The sequence below is a fragment of the Triticum aestivum genome, chromosome 6B (genome assembly GCF_018294505.1).
Source record: "Triticum aestivum cultivar Chinese Spring chromosome 6B, IWGSC CS RefSeq v2.1, whole genome shotgun sequence".
NCBI classification, from domain to species: Eukaryota; Viridiplantae; Streptophyta; class Magnoliopsida; order Poales; family Poaceae; genus Triticum; species Triticum aestivum.
In genome coordinates, this window is record NC_057810.1 from 563,925,045 (window position 1) to 563,944,948 (window position 19,904).

The window sequence follows — 19,904 nt, forward strand, 5'->3', positions numbered from 1 at the left end:
AGGCGCTCGGGCATCACTTGGAGGCGTGTTTCAAAGCACGTTTCCCTCAAGAAGGAGCGAGGCAAGGAGGGACAAACCCTCAGGAGTTCGCCAGCGAGATCATTCAGGAGCTGCAGGAGTCAAGAGTCGTGAGTGGCAGCCGCCGCTTACCCGCCGTAGCTCCCCATCCGGGCGAGGATGGTGGGCTGCGCGTCTGCATCGACATAGCAGGACTCAACCGAGCCGCCTCTCAGGAGCGCCTCTGGCCCTCACGCGTGGGACGCTGCGAAGGTCCACCCCACAGCCATGTTCGCATGCCTTATGGCTTGCCGAATGCGGCTGTTGTGCGTCAGCGCCTCATGAGGAGCATCCTGGAGGCTCAAGCGGCCAGGCATTCCACAGTCTTGGCAGAGATGGAGATGGTCCGCGAGGAGCCGCCAGCGCCTTCGGAGCCTCCCGAGGCTCCTGGGCTTGGAGGCTCGTAAAGATCGGCTTCCGCAGTGCACGACGTCCGCTACTTCAGCATCCCTTCATCTTCAACATCATCAGGTGACATCCTTCGAGTTTCATTTTCAGCTGGGAGCGCCCCCAGGGCTGCATCATTCCCAGGCCGCGTGGGTCCGTCCCTGCAGCATGTATCCCTTTTGTTCATGTTTTAGGCTTACTTTGTTGGGGGCGCCCCTCGGGCTGCATTATCCCCAAGTCGCTCGGGCCCGACCCAGCGATGTTCGCCTTTTTCTGCGCCTATCTAAATGGATTTGCTCCTTCATGATTAACATGCTTGACTTAATCACCCGCTCGATTGACACCAACTGATGGAGCTGCTCCTTAACGGCACGACGCTTGCGCATGGGTCCGTCCCTGCAACATCGACAAACCTGATTAGCTGAGCTCTGGTCGCGGCAACCCCGCAAGACACCACCTCACCGAGCCTTCAGTGCCTCCTCACCCTTCCAGAGCAACCAGCGGCTTGCTGGAAATTGTAACGGCAAACCCTCGTTTTTCTTGTGATGAGCTCATAGGATCTCTTTAAGGAGCAGCGTCGGGCGAGGCCTTCACAGCGTCTCCTTCACTCTCGTTCGCGCGAACCGCTTGCGCGTTAAAGGGGGGGTACCTGAGCATCGCGACTCATGGACTCTTACTGGATCTCCAGCCCTCACCTCCTGGCCTTGTCCACGGCATCGCGACCTGGCATACCAGCGATGACTGAGCTCGCTCGAGGGCCGGTACCTGAGGACGTAGAGCACGAAGGGGAGTAAAGGCGAGAGGGAAGAGGCACGTGGGGACCTCGCCAGGCAACTCCTCAGCTACCGATGCGCGGGCCTGGCGCCGCGCCAAGGAGTGGCTTCTGACTCCCGAGATAAGTCATCCTCCGGAAATGCTAGCTATCGCAGCACCGACCTTGCACCTAATGCGGTCCCGTGTTGGCAACATCACGCTCCTTTTTCACCGAACGATGGCTGCTTGAGCGCTAAAGGGGACCTCCTGAGCATCGCGACTCAGGGGCTCTTACTAGACCCCGGGCCACTCACTTCCTGGCCTTGACCACGGCATCGCAACCTGGCATACCAGCGACAGCTGAGGCTTGCCTTGGGACCGGGACCTATCGGCGCAGAGCATCAAGTCCTCACGAGGTTCGAAAGGAGAAACCAAGCTAAGACGGGACGAGCATCTCACACCGCTTCACGATTAGGATCATATTAACAAATGGAACTACAGGCACCTTACAAACCCCCACGGGGTGTGTTCTTGACTCCTCGCAGGAACAAAAGACATGAAACCTAAGCGGGTCTAACTACAGGGACCCTGACGGCAGACGCCATCATCAACAGTGGGCCGTGCAAGGCCGACGCCAGCCTCATCCAGATCAGCCGCATCGGCTACCGGGCGTGCCGGCCCTGCTCCGGGCACGGCGCGAGCTCAGAGGCTCATAGCTGTCATCGCTCGTCGCCGGATTCAGGAGGAGCTCGGAAGAGTCGCCGGACCCGAAGTGCCCGCTGCCATCAGGGGAGCTGCTGGAAGAGCAGGCGACGGCAGGCCTGGTCCCCGCCGCTCCGGAACTTCGGCCGCTACCTTTGGGACAACACTCCAGCCGGTGCCCATCTTCGTCGAAGACCTTGAAGAGCATCAAGGAGGCGCCATCGTAATCCAGGTGGATCACGAGGGCCCCCTCCGATTGGCAGACCCGGGCGATCTCGCCCCAGCCCCGGGTCATGAAGACCTTGCCCGGAGCAATGACCTCGACATCCGCTTCGGTCGCAGGAGTACGACAGTCGGCGTGCTGCAGCTAGAGTTTGAGAGGCCCCCTTGGCGGAATCTCGAAGGCAAAGGAGGGAGGAAGTCGAATCCAAGATCGAGGAGGCATGGCGGCGTGAAGCACAAGCTCGCGAGAGGATCCCTCGGTGTGAACTCCGGGAGGAACGACGCGCACCGCCGTAATCCACCGGCAGCGACGGTGCCTCTGGCGGTGTCGCTCGGCGCCTGCGCCTTTAGGACCCTTGATTCGGGCGTATAAGAGCAATGGGAATCCAGGAGGCGGCCGCTCAAACCATGGCCTCGACACCTCCAGCCAAGCACCCCCTTCTCCGCGGCAAGAGACGAGCCGTTTCTCCGGCGGAAGCGGGACAGGTCCCTCTCGGGGGACCTTCCGCTTCTCTTCGGCAGAAAACCGACGGATTGGTGCCATTGGCGTATGGTGGAGCAAGGGCATAGAAGGAGACAGGGAGTAGCAGGAAGGGATGGACTGGAAGGGCTAGCGCCGTTTTGTACATATAGCCGGGGGAGGCCAACCGCCGGCCTCCACGATCACAGGTAATCATGACCCATTTTGCATGCAGGGACTTGTCAATCCGTGCAGTTGCCTAGGCGTCGTGGACGCCCACGTTCAATCAACCGCCACGCGGCGCCCAAGGCCGCAGGCTGATGGGGCCCGCGGCGTTTCGCACTTGCCCCTTCACTTCTCTGCTAAGCCAAGTCCAGGCGCGCCTTGGGCCCGGGGGCTACTGTCGGCGTTCTAGGAACGGGGGTACCCAGACTTGCCTGCCTGCGGCCTGCAGTGTGGCTCAGGGAGTGGCCCAGTACGGCCCATCTTCATCAACACATGCTCAAGACCCTCGCGAGGGGCCAAGCCTCGCGGGGCGGATGACAGGAAGCTTCCTCGGGCACAGCCTCGTCAGGCTGGCTCGCGAGGAGGCGGAGAGATCAAGGCAGGGCACCTCACGAGGTGCTCATGACGCAAGCCATGACGACCGAAGCCAGGCAGGCACCAGGCGGGCGCCGGCCTGCGCAGAATCCTTGTTTCCTCTTTGGTGCAAAGGGGGCAAGCGCAGGGAAGAGTATCAAGCAAAGGCAACCATTTCGATGCAACAAGACCAAGACCAGCTGAACGGCAGGATGGATGTCATCGTGGAGCCCAAGCCGGCGTCACCGTCAGAGTCTTTGGCAGGCGAGGACCGACTTTAGCCAGAATAAGTGTACTAGATGTTCCCCTTCAAAATGGCCGATTGTTGGCGCCCTTCCCGCTCAATATTTGGGAAGAGGACCAAGGCCTCGCTCTATAAATAGGACTAGCCACCACAAGAGTAGATAGAGAGAAAAGGGATCCGGATTCAATCCTTCCCAAGAAGCACCACCACCACAAGAACTCCTCCCCTCGCGAGGCAGTTCTTCCTTTGTATTGTTCATCACCAGCCCCTGAGGCAATCTACCACACCACAAACTAGAGTAGGGTATTACACCACAATGGTGGCCCGAACTAGTATAAACCTCGTGTTCCTTGTGTTGTTCTTCGTGTAGTTTAGATCCTTGCGAGGCGACGAGACGTAGGTAGGTAGGAGGTGTGATCTCCGCGCGCACCCCAGAGTTCGAACCTTGAGGGTCTGCCGGAACCCGAAATCCGACAAAAACCATTGCCATTGAAAGAATCAGACCGGGGCAACGTGTCCCCGGACACGCCATCGAACTCCAGAACTGACACCCCCGCACGACTATGACGTCGGAGGAGGACACCAGAACTGTCAGCCTCCAACCACAAACCCAGCACAAGATGCACCATCTTCCAGCTGGCACTTGCGTAGGCAAGCGTCTGCGTGTACTCCTGGACGACAAAACCTCCCTGCTTCACCATGATGTCGGAGATAACGCCGCAGCAACAGGGACAGAGCAAAAGGAGAGATACACGAGATGAAGTCACCACCGCCGCCTCGCCGACACCATCCATGAACCCTAACATCGCCGATCTGAAGGATCGACAAATACACGATGCCAGCAACTCCGAGACGCCGCCATGAAGGACACCGCCGGTGTGTGAGTGAAGTTGAGGCAGATTTATTCGTCCGGGCGCCGCTCCCACCACCCCAACGACGCACCACGACCTATAAATCCAAACCCTAACTACATAGCGGAGAAACGGGGTCCCCCCTCCCTCCGGCTGTCGAAGCAGCAGCCGGAGAGAGAGGGGGCCAGCGCCCTCGCCGGTGGAGATCGGTGGAAAAGGATCGCCTCCCTAGTCGCCTCGCCCGTGGCGGCGGCTAGGGTAGGGAAACGCTTCGCATAATCTTTTCTTACATAGTTAGTGCAATGAGAGGTGATAAGGCAATCACACGGGAACCAAAACAGGTTGATAAGGCAAGACAAACTCTCTAGTGGAATTTCCTGAGATTTACTCCCTCCTGCACTGGATAAGTAACATGAAGCGAAGTTAGACTTCCATTTTCCATTAGCCGCAAGAGAAAAAAGGACTTCCATTTTCCGTTAGCCGCAAGAGAAAAAAGGACTTCCATTTCCGACGATCTGCTTATCTAGACATTTCACTTAACCTCTTATATACAAGAAAAAAGAAACAGGTATTCCGTTGTACTTGTGCTGGTCTGGATGGATGGAACTCTAGCTTTTGTCGTGCGCACCTTGCAACGCCATGCTTCCTTCTAGCTGGCAAAAACAAGTCGACCACTTGCCGTTATAGTAACACAAGAGCCTCTTCCCTTTGGGCTTTGGCTGTGCAAAAGCAAGTACGCGGAGCCAATTCAAACCCGCGGTGCGACCAGCGGCGCCATGGGCAGGCCGAGCGCCAATCTATGGTCCGTGCTGTCGTGGGTCCGCCAACGCCACGTTCTCGCCAACGCCAATGATCTTCGCGTCTCCTGCGCCGCTGCCAAAAACACCTGGCACAAGGACACCCTGTGGCTGTGTGCTTCCCATCAGACGCTGTCTTCTTTCTCCCTCCATCTGCTGGAGAATTTCTTTTGGTTCGAGTTGTGGATAGTAGCTCATCCGATCATTGGAGTATCTGTCTGTTCATAATTGTGTTGGTTCCATCTCACCCTGTAACATATGCACTGATTCCAGCCATGAACCCTCGGGATCATGTCATATAGTGCACGTAGTAGGTAGCCGGACCTCTTTGCCCTGCAATCTTGATTCTTTTTCCGGGTGCAATCTTGACGGGCTTACCTTTGCTGAAACAAAGTCTGAGTGGGCTTCTTGCTCTCAGTTATTCTTTTGGCAGAAAACTTTCCAACGAAAGGAACTTCTTACATTTTCTTCCTCAAATACAAAGAGATGAGCTCCTTTTTTTTTTCTTCGAGCAGACGGCAAGAGCTAGGAGAAGGGGCACATATCCGCGAGGAAATATCGACCGGCCAACAGGGCCTCCCTTGATGAGTTGTGAATGATGCTTTTATATATATATTTGACACCGAAGTAAAGAGTACATGTCTATCATAGAGGAGGCTGTCTTTTGATCAAGAAGAAAGTTTCATAATACATACAAAGTGGCCATGTTTTGACATGGGTATGTCGAAACCTTTAGACAAAAAGGCACAAGGACTACTCTTAAATTTGGATGACATTTCAGGGTTCAGATGGATAGTCATGCTACTCTGGATGATGTCTTTAGCTGCGACGTGGCCTATGTCGATATAGATAATTCTTTCCCTAGCTTTCCCTAGTGAAGATGCGACGATTCACTGAGATCCACTCGATCAAAATCCGCAGCAGGGGGAACGATGTGTTTTCTCCTCCCATCCTCTCCGCAAGATCACGGCCCCTCTCCCTCTCCGGCGTTTTCTTCACCGAAGCAGCAATTTTCTACATAGATTGTTGTCGCCAACATCATATGGTCTACATCGACGACTTTCCAGCTTCTAAAAGATTTTGGTTAAATAAGTTTGCTCCGTTGAGATAGAGGCCTAGAGACATGACCCAGCTTTGCTCACATCACATGGTCATGTGCGTTGTTGTGTGCAGGCAGGCCCATGGGGGTGTGCAGTCGGTGTCGGTGGCACAAGGCCCCAAATTTCCGAGCGTAGTCTAGATGCTACAGGCCCATTAAACTCGTTGTCCGCACGACATGATCAATCGGGGGCCCTTGAGTCTAGAAGCAGATGTGCACGGACGACCACTTGAGGACTCCTCTAGCGCCGCACGGTCGCAACGCATCTCATTGCAAGGAGTAGGGGACAAGGTCGTGAAGGGCGCCGTCATCGGTGTAGTAGTCTGTGATAATCAGCGTCATGAACGGAACGGGCACTGGCGTCTACTGACGGGCGGGGGCGTCAAAACGCACACCTAGTACTTTCCCATGAGGAGGGAGATCGATGTGCCATGCAGGGCGCGCAGCTGACTCTGCGGGAGCTATTGAGTTTGTTAGCGACGCAGATGTCCACGAGGGCCACTTGCCTAGGCGTGTTCTTCTCTTCGTCTAAACTGGTGCAATGCCATGCTCACTCATGATTAACTTTTCTTTCCAAACACTCATGATTACAACTTGCCAAGAATAGTTGACTAGTAAATCTAGTGCAAATCATAGACTAAGCCATCCCGTTTCTAGCAATTATGTTTCAATTTTATGGAATTGCTTGGTGAATCTTTCAAATGAAATTATGCACTCAGATTAGACCTCATTTTAGGGTTTGGCACAGGGCCCCTAATTTTGCCGGCCCGGCCCTGTGTGCGGGATAAGTCATAAGAATAATCTACATTTTGGTTTTGCGTGGGCTTTACAACTTGTTTCTATGAAGAACTTATTAAATTGGGCCGCATAGGTGAGTTGGAGGAGTATTTCCCACCGATGTTCCAGAGCCACGCTATGGTGCCCGGCCTCAACTGTCATAGGGTCACCGTGATGATAGACGCCAAGTAAATGAAGTAATGCACTTACGCTAATCTGTTTAACTTTTCACCAGTTGAATCCAACTGTCCTTGTGCAACTCATTGAAGACCGATTTACTCTTATGTGTCAGAATATCGAAGAGTTGCAGGCAACAATATCAAAGAGGGATGCTTCTAGACCAGTTGTCATGCCAAAACAATGACATTTTACTGTCTCTAGTTATGATGGATGTGGATACTTTGAATAGGTTCCATTGCATTGCATGGGGGTTGAGATCCAACCACGGCTTGTTAGGTCAGTCCACTAAAGCCATGGCCATCTCAGCCCAAGAGCTCTCCCGAACCGGTGAAGTTCATCGATGCTAGGTCACCAATCACTTTTGGATGGCGCCCGATCTTCTAGTTCGCAAGCGACTAGGCATCCCTGACGATCTCGCGGTCATCTCCATTCAAGATGAAGTGATGCATGATTTTGTCAATTTTGACGCTTGTACTGTTAGGCATGGGGATGACCAACATATGATATGTACAAGACAAAGCGATGACCGATTTATCTCTTCATTTAAACCACTTTAAATGAAAACCATGGTTATAATGAAGTTTATTGCGTAGGTAAAGTAACTCCACTAGAGGTGAACTATCTTATGATTGCACCAGCTGGACATGGTGCAAAAAGGTAAATAAAGAATTGATGAAAGGCTTTGCTATAATGATAAGCTAAATTAGGCATGGAGAGTCGAGTAACCACAAATGTGAAGGACCCTTAGAGGCACTTACCACGAAGCATCCACAACCAAGTGGCGTTGAAAGGGCTCTGAATCTTTTTTAGGGTAACAAAGGGCTCTGGATCTAACAGAACTTAACTCAACACTGGTAATGTGCGTCACATCTCCATCAAGAGAGTTCAATCAGATAATTACCCCTACAATGAGAAATGATTAGACACTATCAAGACCAAATAGAAGCACTCAAACTACTTCCATTGGATGAGCATAAAACCCATTTTTGCATCGCCACCTAAGAAAATATTCGTAAAAAATGTGAGGAGTGTGCACTCCCATGAGCAAACACAACTACACAAGGTCCATCATGCCCCCTGAACAAGTGCACACAGTAGCCAAGTTCATTGAGGAGAACATATGACATCTTAGAGAAGAACGCCATACCATTCTCTGAAAAGCCGTAGCTTTATAGTTTACAATAGTCATCATCTCACTAAATCAGACAAAGTAGATACATCATGAAATGAAAAGCGGCATCAAATTGTTCAAATAGATATATCAATTACAGAAAAAGCTCTCTATTGGAAAAGAAAGTTCATACCATTAACGTCACACCACGTCACAAACACACACCATAAACCAATACACATGCATGAGTGATGACCCGTCCCGCCAAGGCAATGACGCAAAACCAAGAAACATACCACCCGATGATGTCTACTACACAACCTTCTTCTTGTAGACGTTGTTGGGCCTGCAAGTGCACATGTTTGTAGGACAGTAGCAAATTTCCCTCAAGTGGATGACCTAAGGTTTTATCAATCCGTATGAGGCGTAGGATGAAGATGGTCTCTCTCAAACAACCCTGCAACCAAATAACAAAGAGTCTCTTGTGTCCCCAACACACCCAATACAATGGTAAATTGTATAGGTGCACTAGTTCGGCGAAGAGATGAAGATACAAGTGCAAAATAGATGGTAGATATAGGTTTTTGTAATCTGAAATAATAAAAACAACAAGGTAACAAGTGGTAAAAGTGAGCGTAAACGGTATTGCAATGATAGGAAACAAGGCCTAGGGTTCATACTTTCACTAGTGCAACTTCTCTCAACAATAATAACATAGATAGATCATATAACAAGCCCTCAACATGCAACAAAGAGTCACTCCAAAGCCACTAATAGCGGAGAACAAACGTAGAGATTATGGTAGGGTACGAAACCACCTCAAAGTTATTCTTTCGAATCGATCTATAAAAGAGTTACTAGAATAATACCTTAAGACACAAATCAACCAAAACCCTAATGTCACCTAGATACTCCATTGTCACCTCAAGTATCCGTGGGCATGATTATACGATATGCATCACACAATCTCAGATTCATCCAACTAACACAAAGTACTTCAAAGAGTGCCCCAAAGTTTCTACCGGAGAGTCAAGAACGTGTGCCAACCCCTATGCATAGGTTCATGGTGGAACCCGCAAGTTGGTCACCAAAACATACATCAAGTGGCACATGATATCCCATTGTCACCACAGATAATCACGGCAAGACATACATCAAGTGTTCTCATAAAGACTCAATCCGATAAGATAACTTCAAAGGGGAAACTCAATTCATCACAAGAGAGTAGAGGGGGAGAAACATCATAAGATCCAACTACAATAGCAAAGCTCGGGATACATCAAGATCGTGCCATAGAGGGAACATGAGAGAGAACACGAGAGAGATAGATCAAACACGTAGCTATTGGTACATACCCTCAGCCCCGAGGGTGAACTACTCCCTCCTCGTCATGGATAATGCCGGGATGATGAAGATGGCCTCCGGTGATGGGATCCCCCTCCGGCAGGGTGCCGAAACAGGGTCCTGATTGGTTTTTGGTGGCTACAGAGGCTTGCGGCGGCGGAACTCCCGATCTATCTTCGGTTCTGGAAGTTTTACGATACGTAGGTATATATGGGTGCAGGGAGAACGTCGGTGGAGCTATGGGGGCCCCACGGGGCAGGGGGAGCGCCCAGGGGGGTGCCCCCCACCCTCATGAGCACCTCCCGTATCTTCTGACATGGGGTCCAAGTCCATCTGGTGGGTTTCCTTCCAAAAATAACTTCTCCAGTTGATTTCGTTCCGTTTTGACTTCATCTGATATTCCTTTTCCTCGAAACACTGAAATAGGCATAAAACAACAAATCTGGGCTGGGCCTCCGGTTAATAGGTTAGTCCCAAAAATAATCTAAAAGTGGATAATGAAGCCCAATATTGCCTAAAACAGTAGATAAAGTAGCATGGAGCAATCAAAAATTTAGATACGTTGGAGACGTATCAAGCATCCCCAAGCTTAATTCCTGCTCGTCCTCGAGTAGGTAAATGATAAAAAAGAATTTTTGATGCGGAGTGATACTTTGGCATAATTTCAATGTAAATCTTCTTAATTGTGATATGAATATTCAGATCCGAAAGATTCAAGACAAAAGTTCATATTGACACAATAATAATAATAATTCAAGCATACTAATAAAAGCAATCATGTCTTCTCAAAATAACATGGCAAAAGAAAGTTCATCCCTACAAAATCATATAGTTAGGCTATGCTTCATTTTCGTCACACAAAGATGTTCCCAAATTCTATACCCCCGATGACAAGCCAAGCAATTGTTTCATACTCAAATAATCTCAAACCTTTCAACCTTCACGCAATACATGAGCACGAGCCATGGATATAGCACTATGGGTGGAATAGAATATGATGATGGGGATTGTGTGGAGAAGACAAAAAAGGAGAAAGTCTCACATTGACGAGGATAATCAACGGGCTATGGAGATGCCCATCAATTGATGTCAACATGAGGAGTAGGGATTGCCATGCAACGGATGCACTAGAGCTATAAATGCTCAACAAAAAAAACTAGTGGGTGTGCATCCAACTCGCTTGCTCATGAAGACCTAGGGCATTTGAGGAAGCCCATCGTAGGAATATACAAGCCAAGTTCTATAATGAAAAATTCCCACTAGTATAAAAAGACTTATGAGACTCACTACATGAAGAACAAGGTGCTACTTTGAAGCACAATATATGAGACTCACTACATGAAGAACAAGGTGCTACTTTGAAGCACAAGTGTGGTAACAGGATAGTAACATTGCCCCTTCTCTCTTTTTCTCTCATTTTTTTTGGTCTTCTCCTCTTTTTCTTGGCCTTTCTCTTTTTCTTCGTCCGGAGTCTCATCCCGACTTGTGGGGGAATCATAGTCTCCATCATCCTTTCCTCACTGGGGCAATGCTCTAATAATGATGATCATCACACTTTTATTTACTTACAACTCAATATTACAACTCGAAATCTAGAACAAAGATATGACTCTATATGAATGCCTCCGGCGGTGTCCCGGGATGGTGCAATGAATCAAGAGTGACATGTATGAAAAATAATGCATGGTGGCTTTGCCACAAATACGATGTCAACTACATGATCATGCAATGGCAATATGACAAAAGTAATGTATGTCATGATGATGATGGAAGTTGCATGGCAATATATCTCGGAATGGCTATGGAAATGCCATGATAGGCAGGTATGGTGGCTGTTTTGAGGAAGATATAAGGAGGTTTATGTGTGATAGAGCGTATCGTATCATGGGGTTTGGATGCACCGGCGAAGTTTGCACCAACTCTCAAGGTGAGAAAGGGCAATGCACGGTACCGAAGAGGCTAGCAATGGCGGAAAGGTGAGAGTGCGTATAATCTATGGACTCGACATTAGTCAAAAGAACTCATATACTTATTGCAAAAATTTAGAAGCCATCAAAAATCAAGTACTATGCGCATGCTCCTAGGGGGATAGATTGGTAGGAAAAGACCATCGCTCGTCCCCGACCGCCACTCATAAGGATGCACAAGCCAGGTACACTTCATGTTTCAAATTTGTTACACAACTTTAACCATATGTGCATGCTACGGGAACTTACAAACTTTAACACAAGCATTTCTCAAATTCACAATCACCCAACTAGCACGACTTTGAATCACCTCAATATCTCAAAACAATTATCAAGCATCAAACTTATCTTAGTATTCAATTCATTTAAAAGAAAGTTTCACATATCTTGAACACTAAGTATATTAACATTAAGCAAACTACCATGCTATTAATGACTCTCAAAATAATCTAAGTGAAGCATGAGAGATCAATAGTTTCTTTAAAACAAATCCACCACCGTGCTATAAAAGATATAAGTGAAGCACTAGAGCAAAAATTATCATGCTCAAAAGATATAAGTGAAGCACTATGAGCAAAACTATCAAGCTCAAAAGATATAAGTGAAGCATATAGAGTATTCTAGCAAATTCCAATTTGTGTGTGGCTCTCTCTCAATAAGGAATTTCAGATCTTGGTATTTTATTCAAGCAGTAAGCAAAACGAAATAAAATGACAATGCAAGGATAGCACAACTCATGTGAAGAAGCAAAAACTTAGGCTCAACCGATACTAACTGATAGTTGTTGAAGAAGAAAGGTGGGATGCCTACCGGGGCATCTCCAAGCTTAGATGCTTGAGACTTCTTGAAATATTATCTTGGGGTGCCTTGGGCATCCCCAAGCTTAAACTTTTGTGTCTCCTTAATTCCTCTCATATCATGATTTCTCCTTTTACCAAAAGCTTCATTCACAACAAACTCAACAAAAACTCGTGAGATAGGTTAGTATAAACCAATGCAAAACCTTATCATTTTCTACTGTAACAAATCACTAAAATAATTATTCAACATTGCATACTAAATGCCTATGCATATTTAATACTCCTATCATCAAATAGAATCATTAAACAAGCAAACATATGCAAACAATGCAACCATAACAGCAATCTGCCAAAACAGTATAGTCTGTAAAGAATGCAAGAGTATCAATACTTCCCTGACTCCAAAAATTATGAACTAAAATTCCCACTGTAATAAATTTATCGGAGCTCAAAATTCAAAAAGATTCAACATTAGACCATTCTCTGACTTTTCTAGGCAATTTTTGCAATAGCGGTAAACTTTCTGTTTTCAAATAGTAACATGCATACTAGCAAAATAAGCATGGCAAAGGTTATCCTTGATTTTTTTTATTGAAACTAAAGAGGAAAAACACAATTCTAACTAACAGAAAACAAACACTAACAAAAGAAAATGACTCTCCAAGCAAAACACATATCATGTGGCGAATAAAAATATAGCTCCAAGTAAAGTTACCGATGAACGAAGACGAAAGAGGGGATGCCTTCCGGGGCATCCCCAAGCTTAGGCTCTTGGTTGTACTTGAATATTACCTTGGGGTGCCTTGAGAATCCACAATATTAGGCTCTTTCCACTCCTTATTCCATAGTCCATCGAATTTTTTACCCAAAACTTGAAAACTTCGACCACACAAAACTCAAAACAAAACTCGTAAGCTCCGTTAGTATAAGAAAATAAAACCACCACTTAGGGACTGTAATGAACTCATTCTAAATTCATATTGGTGTAATATCTACTGTACTTCAACTTATCTATGGTTCATACCCTCCGATACTACTCATAGATTCATCAAAATAAGCAAACAATACATAGAAAACAGAATCTGTCAAAAAACAGAACAGTTTGTAGTAATCTGTATCAAACGTATATTTCTGGAACCCTAAAAATTATGCAATAAATTTCTGGACCTGAGAAATTTGTATATTAATCATCTGCAAAAAGAATCAACCTAAAAGCAATCTCCAGTAAAAAATGGCAGCTAATCTCGTGAGTGCTAAAGTTTCTGTTTTTCACAACAAGATCACATAAACTTCACCCAAGTCTTCCCAAAGGTTCTACTTGGCACTTTATTGAAACAAAAGCTATAAAACATGATTACTAAAGTAGCATAATCATGTAGACACACAAAAAAAGTAAGGATAAATATTAGGTTGTCTCCCAACAAGCGCTTTTCTTTAATGCCTTTTAGCTAGGCATGATGATGACAATGATGCTCACATAAAAGATAAGAATTGAAACATAACGGGAGCATCATGAAGCATATGACTAGCACATTTAAGTCTAACCCACTTCCTATGTATAGGGATTTTGTGGTCAAACAACTTATGGGAACAATAATCAACTAGCATAGAATGGCACAACAAGCATAGCTTCAAGAATTTAAGCACATAGAGAGAAAACTTGATATTATTGCAATTCCTACAAGCATATGCTCCTCTCTCATAATAATTTTCAGTAGCATCATGAATAAATTCAACAATATAACCAGCACCTAAAGCATTCTTTTCATGATCTACAAGCATAAAAAATTTACTACTCTCCACATAAGCAAATTTCTTCTCATTCAGAATAGTAGTGGGAGCAAACTCAACAAAATAACTATCATGTGATTGAAAATTAAGATCAAGATGACACGTTTCATGGTTATCATTATTCTTTAAAGCATACGTGTCATCACAATAATCATCATAGATAGGAGGCATACTTTCATCATAGTAAATTTGCTCATCAAAGCTTGGGGGACAAAAAATATCATCTTCATCAAACATAGCTTCCCCAAGCTTGTGGCTTTGCATATCATTAGCATCATGGATATTCAAGGAAATCATACTAACAACATTGCAATCATGCTCATCATTCACATATTTCATGCCAAGTATTCTATGCAATTCTTCTTCTAGCACTTGAGCACAATTATCCTTTCCATCATACTCATGAAAGATATTAAAAAGGTGAAGCGTATGAGACAAACTCAACTCCATTTTTTTGGTAGTTTTCTTTTATAACCTAGACTAGTGCTTAAACAAGAAACAAAAAGATTCGATTGCAAGATCTAAAGATATACCTTCACTTACCTAGCCTCCCCGGCAAGGGCGCCAGAAAAGAGCTTGATGTCTACTACACAACATTCTTCTTGTAGACGTTGTTGGGCCTGCAAGTGCACAGGTTTGTAGGACAGTAGAAAATTTACCTCAAGTGGATGACCTAAGGTTTATCAATCCCTAGGAGGCGTAGGATGAAGATGGTCTCTCTCAAACAACCCTGCAACCAAATAACAAAGAGTCTCTTGTGTCCCCAACACATCCAATACAATGGTAAATTGTATAGGTGCACTAGTTCAGCGAAGAGATGAAGATACAAGTGCAAAATAGATGGTAGATATAGGTTTTTGTAATCTGAAATAATAAAAACAGCAAGGTAACAAGTGGTAAAAGTGAGCGTAAACGATATTGCAATGGTAGGAAACAAGGCCCAGGGTTCATACTTTCACTAGTGCAACTTCTCTCAACAATAATAACATAGATAGATCATATAACAAGCCCTCAACATGCAACAAAGAGTCACTCCAAAGGCACTAATAGCGGAGAACAAACGTAGAGATTATGGTAGGGTACGAAACCACCTCAAAGTTATTCTTTCAGATCGATCTATAAAAGAGTTCGTACTAGAATAACACCTTAAGACACAAATCAACCAAAACCCTAATGTCACCTAGATACTCCATTGTCACCTCAAGTATCCGTGGGCATGATTATACGATATGCATCACACAATCTCAGATTCATCCAACCAACACAAAGTACTTCAAAGAGTGCCCCAAAGTTTCTACCGGAGAGTCAAGAACGTGTGCCAACCCCTATGCATAGGTTCATGGGTGGAACCCGCAAGTTGTTCACCAAAACATACATCAAGTGGCACATGATATCCCATTGTCACCACAGATAATCACGGCAAGACATACATCAAGTGTTCTCATAAAGACTCAATCCGATAAGATAACTTCAAAGGGGAAACTCAATTCAGCACAAGAGAGTAGAGGGGGAGAAACATCATAAGATCCAACTACAATAGCAAAGCTCGGGATACATCAAGATCGTGCCATAGAGGGAACACGAGAGAGAACACGAGAGAGAGAGATCAAACACATAGCTACTGGTACATACCCTCAGCCCTGAGGGTGAACTACTCCCTCCTCGTCATGGATAGCGCCGGGATGATGAGGATGGCCTCCGGTGATGGGATCCCCCTCCGGCAGGGTGCCGAAACAGGGTCCCGATTGGTTTATGGTGGCTACAGAGGCTTGCGGCGGCGGAACTCCCGATCTATCTTCTGTTCTGGAAGTTTTACGATACGTAGGTATATATGGGTGCAGGGAGAACGTTGATGGAGCTACGGGGGCCCCACGAGGCAGGGGCGCCCCCCACCCTCGTGAGCACCTCCCGTATCTTCTGACGTGGGTCCAAGTCCATCTGGTGGGTTTCCTTCCAAAAATAACTTCTCCAGTTGATTTCTTTCCGTTTTGACTTCGTCTGATATTCCTTTTCCTCGAAACACTGAAATAGGTATAAAACAGCAAATCTGGGTTGGGCCTCCGGTTAATAGGTTAGTCCCAAAAATAATATAAAAGTGGATAATAAAGCCCAATATTGCCTAAAACAGTAGATAAATTAGCATGGAGCAATCAAAAATTATAGATATGTTGAAGACGTATCACCCGACACACCGGATGTTTATGCATCGTTCACATTTATCCGCCGCAAACTGAGATGTACTGATATGTCTTTTCTTTAACATAATATACATACACATACACTCAGACTCATAAGCACACACATGCATATCCTGCCCTTATGAGCATCTCAAATGGACCAAGTCAACACATCATCTTGAGATTGACGAATTTGTCACAGAGTTCTTCATAGTCGACGGAAACATTTCCTCCTTTTGAAGGCACATCACCGGAAGGGCTGAAAATCCAAAGAAATATGACCACCGCTGTCAAGTATAGAACTTGAATCCTGGTGGGTTGGTTCCATCACAAGGAACCTAACTATCTGAACTACGCTCAGTGTATGGAGATGTACTATTTTTTTTAACACAACATAGACGCAGTCGCTCATACATATGCACATACACTCATCACTATGAATGCATGTGCATACACACCCTACCCCTATGAGCACCTGCAAGAGACTGAACCAACACCTCATCTTGAGATTCCTAGTCGACGAAACGTTTCCTCCCACAGAACTCACACCAACGAAAGACCTGAAATAAATCCAAAAAAGCGAGCACCAATATCAAGTCTGGGACTTGAACTCTCGTGAGCATGCGATAACACTGCCATTTTAACCATCCAACCACAGATTGATTCACAGATATACTACTCCCTCTGTTCACTTTTACTTTTATAAGACGTCTTACACAGCTGAAATTAAATTGTTTTGGGCGTTGCCTTAATAAATGTCTAAACGGTCTTAGAAAAGTGAACTGAGGGAGTAATATGTTATGCTGCAATAATCGTGTTGCGTTGCTGTAATAATCGTCACGCGGACGTGCCGGCCCACATCTCCGCCCCTAGCCAGTCTCAAAATCTTCTTTGTCCACCACCTCTGTTTAGCCCCTTGCCATTGCTGTGTCGGCGTCCACCGCCCACGCCGCCTGTGCTGGCCGTGATGTCGCACGACGGCCGGCCACCCGCATCTCCATGCCGCACTCAGCGATCATCCGCGGGGCACGGCCACCGCAAAATTACGTGACACAGAGCTCTGCTTTGCCCAGGGAAATAAAGCGAATGCAGAACATACACGGACCGATCACTGAATCACAAAAAGTATTCGGCGCCAGAACTGGTCGACTAGTCCCTCGAAAAAATGGAAATGTGGCAGCTGCCATGTCGACGAATTCCTCCCTTCAGCTGAGCACTCTCTTTCGCCGCATCGTGTCCGTGCAATCAATCGATGGATAGCTGGATACCGCATACATAGGGCGGCGCCGATCGATCTGGCCCGTTCATACGGCTCGGATCCTTGCGGCTCCCACCTAGATTCATCGAACAGTTCCGGCCTTGCGTGCGACGCGAGACGGCCAGAGCACAACAATCAGAAGAAATATCATCGCATATATTCTGCAGATCAACAACGTGAAGCGGATCACTACAAAGTCGTACTCTTTGGGCGACGAGGACACAATTATTCTGCCAGCGAACCGAGCGGCGGGCCGGCGGATGAGCTGCCGTTGGGACTAACCGTAGAACAAAACGAACGGGACGCCTCTCGGGCCTGCTGGTCTGGTCGGGCTTTAGGTGCACCTAGAAGATTCTTCCAGGGCGATGGCGATGGGTACCTCCCCTGGCCCTGGCTCTTCCAACTGAAGGTTCCTCGAATTGAATACAGGTGACGGGCGTGCTTCAGGGTACACGCTTTGTCGGCCGGCCCTCCTCGGTCTCCGTCGGAAAAGATGGAAAATACGTTTTCTTCAAGAGAAACAGAGGAAAAATACGTGAGCACGACCGCGCCATCTTCCAGACTTCCACCATGACAAACAAGTGTACGTGCCCACCTTGCTTGGAACCATTTGCAAACTGCATGCGACATACAAGTTGGCGGGAAAGTTCGTGGCGTGCGTGCCATCTTCCACCAGGACAAGCGTATGCGCCGACCTCGCGTGGAAGAACACTGCAAGTTGGCGGATCGGTCCGTCGGCAAGTTCGTCCCGGCCTTGGTCCGGTCGTCCTCCATGCGTTCGGTATAGTACATGGAGCGGATGTCACTTACGCCAAGGCTTCTGAGCGTTCAACACGACGCATGTGGTCGTGGCACGTTTCGTAGCGGGGCCGGTACATCTGCATGACCGCACATCGTGCCCCATAGCGATCGCGACGATCCAACGTAGGCGTAACGTATCGCAGAAAGTCTCACCATACCGAGTGGTCACCGCAATTATTTTGACAAGAAAAATAACAGTTCAACCGCCATCGATGATAATCATGTGAATTACGGCGACCTGCCATGCGAGAGAGGCAACCTAGCGTACGCAGCTACGCCTCACCACGCACGCACGCCGACCGACCGGTACGATGTCGGCCTTGGCTTAGCTGGTCCGGGAGGCGTGCAGGAAACGCGCGCGCTGCGGTTGGTTGCGGCGCCAGCGTCACGCCGGTTGGGCCGTGGGCGTCAGCCCCGAGGGAATCGCGTGCGCGCGCCGAGACTTCGGCTTCGGCCGGCCCGCCTCGCCCTCGCGCCACCTCCGCCATCGGCGCCCCCAACGTGTCGCGCGGCGATACCCACGCGTCGCGCGCGCCGGGACCGCGGCCTCCCAACCCATACCGCCGCGCCCGCGCCTCCATATATACCCCTCCCGGTGCCTCCCCCACTCTCACCACCGCTAAGCGATAAGCAGCCTGCACTCCCCACCTCTCTGATTGACAGACCACCTTAGCTCAGCAGCTAAGCCAGCCTCGCATCTCTCTCTGCAATGGCATCTCGCGCTGCCGTGGTGGTCGTGGCCGTGACCGCGCTGCTGTTCGCGGCGGCGTCCGCGCAGGAGATGGACGCGAGCATGCCGCCGGCGCCGGCCCCGGTCACGGGCGCGGCCGCTGGGGCCGCCGCGTCGGCGCTGGCCGTCGCCTGCTCCGCCGTGCTGTCCCTGCTCGTCGCGGGCGGGCTCGCGCAGTAGGCGGTGAGCTGCTGCTGCTGGTGGTGGTGCGTCGCCGCTCGTCCGGCCTCCGGCGACGGCGATGCTCACTTCTCGAGTTTAGGGGGAGCAGTAGTACCGAGTAGTGATGGGTTGTGTTGTGTTCGTCTTGAGTGGAGCGTGACTTTCTCCGTTGCTTATTCTTTTGTATCATACATTGCTGCGTGTATTATTTCCGTCTCGTGTGTCGTCGGTTCTTCTATGACTATGAATAAATATTGGATGGTGGTTCTATCTCTACATCTACGGTGCCGAATCGTTCTCTCGTGTGCTGTTCTGTTCATCTTCTCTTCAATGTTTGCATTCGAGTTCTTATTTTCTTTGCTCGACTAGCCCCCATCTGCCTATGTTCATAGGCAACTAACCTGAAGACAGCAAACTGTTACCCGTAGTAGTAGTACCATCTGGGACTAGGAGTTCCTAAACTTATTGGTCCGCTCGATGTTCTGCAGCTCGTTTATTTCCGCGCTTATAAATTTGTCTCCTGTCTCTGCTGCGAGAATCAAGCTGGGGCTGTCTAGCTGTTACCTGAATCAAGCACACATTCTTCCTCACGATCGACCGATTGCACACGTAGGAAGATACATGGTCCGGTTACAGCCTTGGCATGGAAGAAGGT